The 11065-nt window shown below is 29.7% G+C and overlaps 1 long non-coding RNA gene across 1 annotated transcript; it reads left to right on the top strand.

Annotated features, from left to right (window-relative positions):
- The first annotated feature begins 4145 nt into the window (after positions 1 to 4145).
- On the top strand, positions 4146 to 5271 carry LOC118071332 (uncharacterized). Its single transcript, XR_004690872.1, has 5 exons — positions 4146 to 4261; positions 4323 to 4407; positions 4479 to 4592; positions 4661 to 4892; positions 4988 to 5271. It is a non-coding gene; the product is annotated as an uncharacterized lncRNA (long non-coding RNA).
- Positions 5272 to 11065: the final 5794 nt, after the last annotated feature.

Raw genomic sequence — 11065 nt, 5'->3', positions numbered from 1 at the left:
TACTTTATAAAATTTGTTTGTCTAAGCTCTTCAATGATTAAAATCATCTCCTTTGAATGAGCATTATTTCCTGCATTGTAGGAGGCTATAAGTAGCCGCAATCGATCAACGAGCTCGTTAGAATCATCCCAGTAGGTGGAATTTGTTGATTGATTTTTCATTGAGATTTTATATTGAGGTAAAAATTTCCTCATTTTGGTTGATAATCCACGACCAATATACTTTGCAACATACATATTGTATTTTTTACTATGATCAGTTCTCAGCTCTTGATTTGGATTATAATTCTTTCGAGCCAAGTTTGTATATTTAACAATTTCACCATAAATTCTCTCATCTCTTTCATCAAGAGCAAGTTTATTAGGTAGTTTTTTAAATAATAATTCAAGTAGCCCTGGTGTGCTTCTATAAACTCGATCAGCAATGAGAATTTTATCACCTTGAAAAACAATTTCTGAATCTCCAATATAAAGCATATTTCCTCGAAGTTTTCTTACACCACACTTTGTATCCATATTTTGATTATTATCTCTGAGCATTTTTATGTATTTATTTATTGTTTCGGTGGTTTTGAGAAGGGTACTTGATATCATACTTGCAGTAGGCTTTTGTCGTTGATCTTCTTCTTCTTCTTCTACAACTTCCATTCTTTTTACTAATCCCTTGTTTTCTCCTCCCACCGCTTCTTCTTCCTCGCCTGTAGCTTCTCTGTCTTTCCTTTCTGCTTCTTTTTCTTCTCTTTTATCTCATACTTTTGTATTTTTCATCATTTCACGTTCCAAATTTTTTATAGAGATCGGTCTTTTCACAGCTTTTAATACTGCTGCAACTTCTTTGCTTTGATTGATTTCTTCACGTCTCTTTTTTTCATGTTATCGTTATAAATAGTGAAAATATCCAGCATCTGACAATTGAATTTTCTCTTTCTCGAGGTGGCATATTGTCTTTCATTCATTGATATATTTACATTATCATCGTTCAATAATGGTATTTTAGGAGAGATGTTTTTTTCATTTCTAAGTTGATGTAATGGTGTTACTGCGGGCTTAAAACATTCATTTAATGAATATTCACTAACTATAGATTTAATATTATCTTCTTTTAATATGATATTGTTATGATATCAACGAATGAAGTCGACCGATTGAGCTAGCTGAATCTCACATTAAAAAGGAATGTATCACCATGTGTGCTGGTGAAATGTATTATTTAGTTTCAAATTTAAGTTTAATGATTGGTTATCTAATACCATATGGGAATCCATATCGGCAATTATATTTAATGATGGGGAGACTTGTAGTATTTACCCATAGTCAGCGCATTTACCCAAAAATCATTCAGTATAAAAAACAGAACTCAAAAAATATTTAACAGAACAAAAAAGGCTTTTCTCTAACAATGAAAGAACTAGTGTTAAAAGTCATCTATTGATTCATTATGCAGCCATAATAAAACGAATTAGTTTATTAGGAAATACATCGTCCGTAAGGTTTGAGAGCAAACACCGTGCAGAAAAAAAAGTAGCAAGAGCTGCGCTTTCTTGTGTGAATATATGTTTATATTGAGAAATCAATTTGATGTATTTTTATTCCGTAATATATACAACACCAAGTATAACATTTATTACGATGCCTATAAAATTATTACTGATTCGCCCACAGATTTTGAAATATTTACTTTAAAAGATATAGAAAATGATTGTGTAAATATTTCTCAAATTATCAATGCCATAAATCAGAAAATGTATCATAAGAAACTGGTTTTAAAAAAACGATACTTTTTCTTTTTCATTAATTTATAGTAACTCAGCGAAATTTCTAAAGCTGGAAAAACTTTTTTACCTACGAATTTTTACTGGGTTGCCCAGTAAATTTTACTGAGCGCGCGCATATTGTCCCGCATTAGTCCAGTCATATTAGATTTTGAAACGGGAAATCTTGAAATGGATAAAATTTTAATAGAATATTTTTAGGGGATGTAGAATTAGTTTCCCCTAAAAAAAAGTGAGCTCCGACACTGGGCAAGGGTTGAAATCACCCTTTCAACGCTTTTTTATGCATTTTTTCATGTTTGTTCTTATTTTTTTCAAGAACTATAACAGATATGAAAAAAAATTTTTTAAACAAAAGTTGTAGCGGCTACAATTTTACATAAAAAAGTCCGCATCTTTGCAACCTTACCTGTAACAGGTAAAAAATTATTGACCTCTAAAGGTTGGAAAAATTCCAAACAATGAAAATATTGAACACCCTTTGGGCACGATACTGCTGTGAGAGAAACAAAGCGATACGACAGCGCTTGTCACACTCATTGCGAGTATTTTATCATAATAAACGTGCCTAAACGAAACACAACGTAAACAAATCCCATAGGATAGACAAGGAGGGATATGTTGATGTATTCAAAATATAGGAAAGGATAGTGTCTCGAGCACCAATTATGAATAGCGGTGACGATGGCACTACCGTGTCTCTATTTCGCTCAGATTAGAATTTTTTAGGTTATGCGTCGTTAAATTTCTAATTACTGTGCAATAATGACATAAAGTTTATTAAGAAACTTTTTGTAACCCCATTACTTATCTATGACAGTAAATTGCTATTGTATCATTGTGCATTGTTTTATCTGAAACTGTAATAGCTACACCAAGTTTATTGAGTTTAAATAAATTTTTATAAAAAAGATAAATTTTGCAATGCTGTCAACTTCTTCCATTTATTGAAATTTTTTTCCATCTCATTATGTAGAGTTTGTCTTTAATTCATGTAAATATTTACATAATAATTCAACGAAAAATGAATACAATTCTATTTCATTAAATATAATTAGTCGTCATATTTAGATACTTGGCTTTAATAATTTCACGTATTTTTGTTATTGTTTATATAAAGAAGTTTTATGGAGCTTCCACTTTATAAACAATGATTATTGTATCGTTTTCGTCATTCATAAATTATTTGTAATGATTTAAAATAATTTCTAATAGTTAGTAATGGTGAAGAAATATTTTCTATAAAATTTGATTGTTTGTAACAATACATTATTATAGTTAATATGATTATTTTATTACTACCGAGTACAGAATATTTTTATAAACTATTTTTAATAGCATTCAGTTCTTTTTATTAATATTTATTTTAAACAAAATTATTAAGTTACTTTTAATAATCAGTGATTATTAATTGCAACTTTTAAATATTTTTTTTATTATCTTGTATATTTTAATTAATTGTTTATTTTAAGATTGAGTTACCATTAATAGTATTTCACTTATAATATTAATTATTGTGGATTTAAATAAGTAGAAAAAAAAATATTTTTAAATTCGACACAGCGCAGTGGATGCAGGGGTCGGGACTCGATCTCTGGACGTTAAGCAAAATTTCTCGTGTACAGAACTTAGATGGGTGACCGCCGGGAATACTAACGATTTTTCTCTACTTTCTGCTGGACCCCCTGACTTTCAGGAGTTTCAGCGGCAAAATAAGAGCAAAATTCTGACTCGAATGGTATGATTATTAGTATTAAATTATTTACATGAGAGAAATGGAGAATATTATTGTTCTAAAAAGAGAAAACTCCTTTAACTCGTATGGAGAATTAGAAAGTAAAATAGAAGCATATAGTCATCTACAACAATAATTTTTGTGAACAAACGATCTATGAAAATTAAACCTCCTAACGATGTCTTAGTGTATTCCAATATCGAATATCGATGTAAGTTCGTAGATGATGAAACTACGGAATCAAGAGGTGAACGAAATAACAAATAATAAATAATTATAAACATTCCGTAATCTATGCTATATAATCTACTTCTGAAAAATTTTATGGCAGAATATTACATATTTAATTCATTTTATCAAATTGCAATCACATTATTGCAATAGAATGAAGCAAATTTCATTCTGCATGTTTGCACTCATATTATCGTGTAAATAAACTATCATATAGAATTTTAAATGTCATTTTCGTATTCCAGAAAATTTCGTTATAATTGCCCTGCATTTATTACGTTTCATTTAAAGAACAATAAATTACAAATTTATGACTGGAATTTAACTCATAAAAATCATCCACTGTGAGGTTGAAGAAAACTCTTTTTCGACGAAAATTTTCTACGTTACATACATAAATCGTATGATAGTTAGTTTAAATATGCTTATAATATATTTTTAGGAATACTACTTGGCACATCCTAAAAATCGAAAATTACCATCAACAGTTAAGGAATAAGTAAAAGTGATGCTACAAATGAAAGGTAAAATAGTAACTTTAATAAAAAATTATGTTAAAAAAAATGTAGGATATTTCTTACTTAGAAAGACCTTCAAAATAAAAGAGCATCATAAAGAGATCTGAATGGTAACTCTCTCGAAAAGTTACTCTAATTATTAAAAGAACATGGTAAGTCAGCCTGTGAAATTAAAAAATTAAATCAATTCATTAGAGATTCAAATAAATTCTTTTATTTTCAGATTGCTTAACAGCTCTTCATAAGGATGACAAAAAAAAGTTCAAAGGAGTTGGTTGTAGTCTGGGCCAGTTGTAAATGACAAGACAAGACCAAGATTCAGTTTTTTTCTAAACACGTATGAACAATATTATGTTTATCTTGATTTTTTTCATATTATAATCCTTTAAGCAACCTCTTTTATAGTTTTTGACAGGAAAATCTTTTAACCTTCATATTTTTGATGCTCAACCTCAGCTTACTATTATAAAAAATTGAAAAAAAAAACAATACGCATTTTAACTCCTGCAGAAAATTTTAGTGCAAAATAGATAGTGATTGAAATATGAATGAAGATCCAATATTGGAGAATAGTTAAATTAATGACTCTGAACTTCAGCACCTTTAATGTACAACTATTTCTGAAGAACTCATAAAGGTATAATGAAATGATAATTTTTATGATGTCAGTTTATCACCTGGTAGTTAATAATCTATTAACTGATGTGCTATGAAATAAATGTCTTCTTTCAGAGTTTATAGGAGTAAACTATGAAAATTTGAACGAATTATTGAAAATTTTAAGTGTAACCAGTACATAGTTGGTTAGTAGTGAAGACCGTGAGGGTGGAAGACGCATTTGTTAAAACATTACTCTTGCTTCTTCTTTAGATTAATCATGATTTTTAAATTAAAAAGTGCACTATTATTTTACTCAGCTGTATTGTTTACGATTAGACTTATCCGAAGTTTAGGTACAAATGTAGAATTTACAGAATTAATTATATTTTTAAATGTTTAATTTAAATTTTGATAGTAAAAATGAATATGAGTTATATAGTGTTTTAATGATGATATGTTTGCAATTATCATTTGGTTTGTCTTATTATCAGTAAATTTATATAAAGTCCGGGCAAAAATTGGTTTTAAGACCTGGCTTAAACCTAGTGTGCAGTCTTGGCGCGAAAACGTCAGTCCAAACCTTATTCAAACTTGGGCCATTAGGAAATGGCAAGCCTACATCCAAACTCCGAGAGCTGTGACGCAGTGTCAGCCCAGATTTGGCCCCTTGGTTTATTCGTACCCGGACTGTACCGCCATCGATGTATACAGATTCAACGCGATCACGCAATGTCGTTAGCAACGAATCAAAATCTGACACATCCGTGCCGCATTTCACTAGGTCATCTGCTAATTTCTTCACATAACTACCGATTCCATCAGCTGAAAATTACTACCAATTATCGATGACTTACAGAATGAAAAGAATCTTACGACTTGCATTTTATGTGCACTTATAAAAAAACAGTAATTTCATTTTACTTCACATCATGAATAATTACGTCTAAATTGTATAATAATGTACAATCATTAGTAATACATCCATACCAGCTAAAACTCACCCGTTGGTGTCGTAGCAGTAGTCATAGTAACCGTTGCTGTAATGACAGTATTGATAGTAATTGTTGCTATAATAAACATTACTATATGATCTTTTTATCTATGAAAGAAAATCGGCAAAAGAAGAGTGAAAAAAAATGTTTGTATTTCTTAAAACAAGTCCGAATTTTTTAATGTCAGGAGAATGAAATGACAAGCATCAATGTGACTGTAATGAACTAGAGAAAGTGTCTTATTGTAAATTCGATAGTTAATTAAGAGTTATATTCAATATGCCGTGAATCCGATAAGTAGAATATTTATTAGAATATTCCTTTAATAATGTAAATAAATAGAGATTATAACATAAAAAATATGCATTCCGAAAGACAAACCAAAACTTTTTTCTACAAAAGCAAAAATGTATTTTAATAATTAATATATTAACTAATTGAAAATTAATAAAAATTTTATCTGTTGTTTATACTACATAAGCGTATTCTACACTTTTCTATTAGTCCTTGGTGCTCATGGAGAAAGGGGTGTGCTGGTAAGAAAAAGAGAAAGAACGAGAGAGAAGGTGAATGTTGACTTGGCGCTGAGCATCTATTGCTACTCTAGACATGTTAATTTACATGGTGCACTGAGAAAAATCGAGATAGTTGAGTCAACTATCTACATCAAAAAAAGAAAACTAGTTATGGCAAGTAATATTTGTAGTTGCGGTAACTGAAAAATAGTTGCTGCAACTAGAAAACTGGTTGAAGTAATTATCCACGATAGTTGAGGGATATACAGTTGAGTCAACTACTCGTAAGTAGTTGGGTGAAAGGAGTAGTACGGTGAACTATATAAAACTTTTAGCATTCAACTTCCTGAAAGTAGTCAATCAGCAATTTGAAAAATTAGTTGAAGTGACTATTTATGATTAGTTATATCAATGATATTAAAACAATAATAATAACCGGAAGCATTGAATTTCGTCCAGGTAGTGGTGACAACTACTTTTAGAATAGTGTAGAAACTTCTTTTTATAGTGAATGCAATTTACAGTAAATCTAACTCCACCGAAGTAGTCAATCAGCAACTCGAAGTGCAGTTTAGTGGTTAGTAAAGCGAGACGTTATGCCTTGACGAGAAAGAAAACATGCGTGTTGGCATGCACACAAACAAATTCTATTATTTTATGCCAGGAAGAAACGTCGGACTTCACTGACTCTAAAGAAGGAGTAAAATTGAAATTTACGTAGGAATATGACAAAAAATATTTATTCACTTTGTCTCTATGTATCCCTTCGGCTCCAACCGACGATTCGGCTTCACTTTTTGGAACTAACAAACATAGATTTCTTTCCAGAAAAGATTTTAAATTTATATGCTAATTTAAAAACAACCCGTTGAATATGTAGTGCTGATTTTTTTTATTTCTAAAATCTAGTGTTGGTTGTTCGCTAGCAGAAGAGTAATTGTATCGTTTAACCCCCACAGCTCAAATTTTCTTGAAAATCTAGCATGTTGTACAGTTTTCTTCGCTGAAAAAGAGTAGAATCAATTAATAATATTTCTCATGTAATAATCATAAAAAAATAATTATCTAATTATTTTTTGTTTTTAATACAAAAAAAATTATAATCAAAACCTGGCTAAGGTACCCTGGTTAAAGTCATGTAAAGTAGCCTGCTCTGGATCGAACTATTGAAGGTGTTACATTTAGGATCCAAATTCGGATCGAATCTCAACCTGTCTTATTACCCACTCAAGCCTGTGACATTACAATAACATAAAGGTTATGTTATCGTAACATAATAGGAACATAATAATGTTACGTTGTTGAACGAGAAATAGTAAAGTGCATGTGAGGCCAATGTTATATTGTTGCAACAAAACAAATATAACGAAGTTATGTAACAGCGACATAACATGAAAATATCACTATGTACTGAAAATTTACTCTGATTGAAAGATCAAATAAAAAAAATTCAATTCTTGATCAATACTGATATCGACACTCTCAGATTCTTCTTTTTTAGAAGATTAAAAAACTATTTTTTTTAACTAATTCGTCAAATTTCAATAATTTTCTTATCGAAGACTATCAATCTGCAAGTATAAATTCCCGTATCAGATCGTTTTTTTTTTTATGTATCACCTATCCGGTTCCACCGTAAGTGACTCGACTCTTTGTATTATTTTATAAGGTTAGGCATTACGAAAAAAACATTATGTCTAACTAAGATTTACGTACCCAATTTATAATATTTTTTTTTTATACACTTAAATATTATATAATTTTATTAAGTTTTCATAAAATATTTCAGAGTACCTTTGTATGATACTAGTTAAAGTTGAAAAAGTATGATTATCTAAGCAGTTAGGCAAGTATTCCGAATTTACCCTAAACCTAATACATTAAAGAATCAAAAAAATTGGTTCTTAATGATTTCAGAACTTCTTTCATTATTTTATAGAAGATGGTTCATAAAAATAGCATTCTATAAATAATTATTGTCGTCCTTGTCATTCATATTTGGCGTACAGTTTTATTAAGCCTGAAGCACTGTATTTGCTTAGGTTTAATGTCTCTTGCAAAACTAGAATAACTTTCAGTCAAACCATCAATAGATCGTTTATTCGATCATATTTCAAGGTTTTTTTTGATACAAAACATTTCAGGAAACTTATTTAGCCACATGAACAGACTTCTTATTATCAAATAATAGAGCAGTTGAATTACCAGTCGTTAATAATTCTTATCTATCAACTTGACTTGCATATATCATCATTTTTATTATTTTTTCTAATTCAAGGAATAGAACTATACCACTTGTATGCTCAAATATAATTAGTTCCAAGTCGATATTATTCTATATTTTCGAGATACTCGAAATAAAAAATAATTTCGAACGCACGTACAAACGTACACACACAAGCATACGTCTACTCAGAAATAATTGTGTATTCATGTATTTAACTCCAGGGACCTTGAACAAGACGGATCGATTACAATAACTTTCAACTGAAAAGTTATTAATTGAATTCTATTCATAATCTGCACTAAAAATCTTTCGTTACAAAATTTAACAATTTTAATCCTTATAACCTCGATCTAAAGATAAACATATAAAAAACTATGTATGATTTTCAATAAATACTCATCTTAATAATTTATTATTTAATAATTGAGAATATCTATTGCGTTTCTCAATAGTTATCTTACTTTAAATGTTTTTCCGTATGTGTATGGTTTTCCGAGTCACTTGATATATAACTAAAAAAAATTAGGAATTATAGTGGTCATCTCAGAAACAATGTTGTCACTGACATGACTACTATAATTGCATATAGTAATAAATTGATTTAAATAGTCGATATTCTGAAGAATTCATTTTTAAAAACTATTGTTGAACTTTTTCTATTACTTATTATACAGGGTGATCGATAATTATGTATAAAGATTTTACACACAGAAACTAGAGAGAATTCTAAGCAAAACGTACTTTGCAATTTTGCAATATGTGCAAAAATGAGCAAGTTATTTACTTATGAAAACGACCAATCAGAAAACGTAGATAACAAGTAAGGATTAGTCAGAGAGGAGAGACTTTAACTATTAAAAATGAGTTACCGTGTACAATAAAATTATTGAGTGGCCAACATTACTTGGCAGCAATTCCAGAGCTATAATTTTCAAACAACAAAATGGAGACAAGATCAAGAGAATGGAAACATTGAATAGAAAGATTTAATTAAAAATAAATTACTTGACATGATCTTTCATGAATTTTATTTTTAACTTATTTATCTACCGATTGATTTATTTTTATTTGTACTTGAGTACTTATTTAGATATTTAAACTCATTCTCTTACTTTATTCTATACTCGCTCTTACACACTTTTTGATCGTTTTTAGAATACGCAAATAAATAATATCAAATAATTATAAATGGATATGAAAATGATGTTTAATTTTTGGGTTATTTAAACAAAAAAGGAAATAATTATTATTTAAATGTACTACGCACTCTCAAATAGTTCTTGAGTTGAACAAGAGTAACTGCGAACGTTCGGAACAAATAAAATGCACATTGTTGAAGCGAACATGCCGGTCACGCGCTAATTATTGAATTTAATCATTTATAAGCCATAATCATCATATGAAGTATATGAAAGTCAGTATGCATGAGATAAGGAGAAAACTTATCTGTTGATTTTCCTACCAAATAATTATCAATTCTAATTGTAACCTATTAAATCCTACAGTTGTCCTAATCCTGGTGTCCAACTTTGCTCATCAACAAACACAATTTTACCAAGGATAAAAAACCATACATGCCATCGCTGATTAAGTAACCGGAGGTGAACAAGATTTTTTGAACAATAATGCATCATCATATCACATCTTACTGTCAAAAATAAAATCGTTACCTGCAGATGGAACAACATTTCATCACTACCACCCAAGGATACTCTTACTCTTCCTTAAGTACGTTCTATCTAAACTTGAACATAGTATCTTACACATTATAAAACCAATTCAAACCTTAATCATTTTCTGACCAGCTTCTAACTAAAGGCGAAAACTATGGATCCCATGCTTGATTCAGTAACCGGAGGCAAATGAAATTTTTTAGAGTCATGGTCATCTCACAACCTGCCCCTATGAAATCCACAGGTACATCAAGACATGGATACGTCTTACTACAAAGAAGACTATTTAAATTTTAAACACTTTTCGAATTAAATTTACTGCCCATTCCTACACTGAAAAATTTTATAAGCGTTCACTCGCTAAAAAACTGTCTTAAGGAATGCAACAAAAAAAAAAATTCTTAACTGTAAAAAAAAATTGATTTTTTCATTTAAAAATCAAAGGTAGCACGGAGATTGTCATAAGTCGAATTCGTTCTCGAAGAACTCAGTACGACATTAGTTCAATGTACAGTTTGAATTGACCGATTAGCATTTGACATGTTTCGGACCAACGAGTATTTATTTCGTAATTGATCGATTAAATACATATTCTAAAATTTTTTCTAAATCCTGATCGACTGAAAAGATAATAGTTCATTTACTACACTTACAACATAATTTAAAGAGATTCTGATCATTTAGCATGATCATCATTCATTTCATAAACTCTACACTTTCTGAATAACTTCTGACAAAGATTCTGACTATTTAGCATAATCATGGTCCATTCCATACACTTATAACACTTTCTGACTAGTTTC

This window comes from Chelonus insularis, unplaced genomic scaffold, assembly GCF_013357705.1.
Source record: "Chelonus insularis isolate UGA/USDA-ARS -01 unplaced genomic scaffold, ASM1335770v1 contig_77_pilon, whole genome shotgun sequence".
Taxonomy (NCBI): domain Eukaryota; kingdom Metazoa; phylum Arthropoda; class Insecta; order Hymenoptera; family Braconidae; genus Chelonus; species Chelonus insularis.
The sequence above is the reverse complement of the archived record's forward strand: the minus strand, read 5'-3'. Positions and strand labels throughout refer to the sequence as shown.